The sequence below is a fragment of the Rhinoderma darwinii genome, chromosome 7, assembly GCF_050947455.1.
Source record: "Rhinoderma darwinii isolate aRhiDar2 chromosome 7, aRhiDar2.hap1, whole genome shotgun sequence".
Taxonomy (NCBI): domain Eukaryota; kingdom Metazoa; phylum Chordata; class Amphibia; order Anura; family Rhinodermatidae; genus Rhinoderma; species Rhinoderma darwinii.
Genome location: NC_134693.1, coordinates 75,260,793 through 75,263,505, shown reverse-complemented (window position 1 = coordinate 75,263,505; position 2,713 = coordinate 75,260,793).

Genomic DNA, 2,713 nt, shown 5'->3' with positions numbered 1-2,713 from the left:
GGTGTTGCCGTGGGCAACTGCCCCGTTTCCCTTTGTTCTGTGTTTCCTTGTCTGGTTGTCTGTCGTGCACTTACTGAGTGTAGGGACCGTCGCCCAGTTGTACCCCGTCGCCTAGGGCGGGTCGTTGCAAGTAGGCAGGGACTGAGTGGCGGGTAGATTAGGGCTCACTTGTCTGTTTCCCTATCCCTGTCATTACAGATACCTTATGTATAGAGTTTTTTTTTGTTTTTGTTTGGCAGCCTTTTATGTAACCATATTCTGAGAGCCCTAACTTTTTTATTTTTCAGTACAAAAAGCTGTATAAGGGCTTATTTTTTGCGGGACGGGTTGTAGTTATTGGTACTATTTTGGGTTACATGCAAACTTTTGATCACATTTTATTGTATGTTTTGGAAGGGGTGGTGGACAAAAAATAGCGATTATGGCATTGTTTTAAAAAAAAATTGCGGTGTTCACCGTGTGGGAAAAATAACAACGTTTTATAGTTTGGGTCGTTACGAAGGCGGTGCTACCAAATATTTGTACTTTTTTTAATGTTTTCATTTTTTCCTATAATAACAGACTTATTATAGGAAGAAAGGCAGTTTTTGGTTTTTCAACCTATAACTATTATTTTTATACTTTTGCACATTTTTATATATATTTTTTTTTATCCTGATCTTTATTGTTATGCATTGCACTAGCCACGTAGTGCAATGCTTTAGATCTGTCATATATTCACTGACAACAAGCCTATTAGGCTCCACCACCGGGCGGGGCCTAATGGGCTTCCGTAAGTGGTAGGCCAAGAGGCCATTGTTAGGGTTCCGGTTGCCATAGCAACCATCGGCACCCCCGTGATCACATCGCGGCAATGCTGATTATTTACAAACCACTAAGATGCCGCGATCGTTTTTGATCACGGCATCTGAGGGGTCAATGGCAGGGAGCGGAGCTAGCTCCGTCCCTTGCCGTTACAGCACGGTGTAACATACAGCTGACACCCACGGCTGTGGCAAAGGCTCAGCTCCTGAGCCCGCACCATCTTCTTTTTGCGAACAGGTCTTTTAGGCCCACCTCTGGGCGTGGCCTAATATACCTTTGTACTTGGCAGACAGGAGGCCATTGTTAGGACTCCGGTTGTCAAAGCAGTCAATGGTAATCCTGCGATTGCATCGCGGGGTGCCAATCTGCCAGTAACCCCATAGATTCAATACTCGCCTTTGAGGGCTGCATCTAAGGGATTAATCGGCCAGATTGGAGGCTAGCTCCGGTCCTGACCTTGCAGCAGTCGATAGCGTTAAACTATCAGTAGCCTGTTAATGCGATTCCATAATAGTACGTCATTTTGTGTTAACAGGCCAACGCCCGTGACGTAATAATACGTCATAGGGTGTTAAGGGGTTATGTGGAAAATATGTTATTCTTACAAGGGGAATAAGAAATATATGAGAGGATTATTACAGCGCTACAAAAAATAACGAAAGAATTCTCCTCTGAAAATTGGAGAGAAATGTATTTGAATATAATACAACAGACCCTTTATGCGTTTAACAAACTCTTGCAGCAATATATCCAGGGATATGAACAGAAGTGCCCAAAATGCCATAACTAAAAAGCCGATTTGCTTCACGGGTTATGGTTTTGCCCGAGAATACAGGTCTTCTGGAAAGAAGTAATAGATAAAATAAATAACCTTAATGGGACACAAATATCCATGGATATATGGTCGCATATCTTGAGTCAGATAGTAATCTAGGTGTGAGGGATAAAAAAACAGATTTAGCGAGTACAGTACACATGTAATGCTGATGGCAGCGAAAAAACAATTTTGGACCACTGGATCTATATGTCCCCCGACCTATACACATTTTAGAAACATTGTAAGGAGCCTGATAATTAGAATATAAAAACAATATGTACACAAAAAAAGTGGAAAAAAGTAAGGTCTAATAGAAAACTAAGTACCGTATTTTTCAGACTATAAGACGCACCTGACTATAAGACGCACCCAGGTTTTAGACAACAGAAAATAGGAAAAAATATTTCATATTTTACTACTTTTACAAAGAAAAAACTACGAGCTGTCGTTTTTATTGTCACCATTTTTTGGTACATATAATTTTTTGATCACTTATTTCATCTTTTTTAAGCGCTAAGGTGACCAAAAAACAACGACTGGTGTTTTCATTTTATTTTTTTACACCATTCACCGTGCGAGTTGAATAATGGTATATTTTAATAGTTCGGACTTTCACAGAAGCAGTGATACCAATTTTCTTTTTTACATTGTGCTTGGGGAAAAAGTTTTTTGGGGGACTTTTATATATATATATATATATATATATATATATATATTTTTTACACTCCTGAAAATGTATTTAACTTTTTTTTTTACACATTTTATTAGTTCCCCTAGGGGACTTGAACCAGCGATCGTTAGAAATGTATTACAAATGTATTGCAGTATATTGTCATTTTAGAAAGAAAGGGGGGGGGTGTTAAAACAAAAGAGAAGACACAGTTAAAATGATTTATCATGTTTTGAGATTTATGGAGACATAACATATGTATACAAGATTGAAGGTTTATTGTCTTTTGTATGTTATCAAATGGAAATAATAAAGTATTGATTAAAAAAGGTCGAGACCTCTGGACAAAACCCTTTGCAATAAGGTCCACTCCTTTCTTAAAAAAAAAAAAAAAAAAAGGATAAATAACTACAAAAAACATT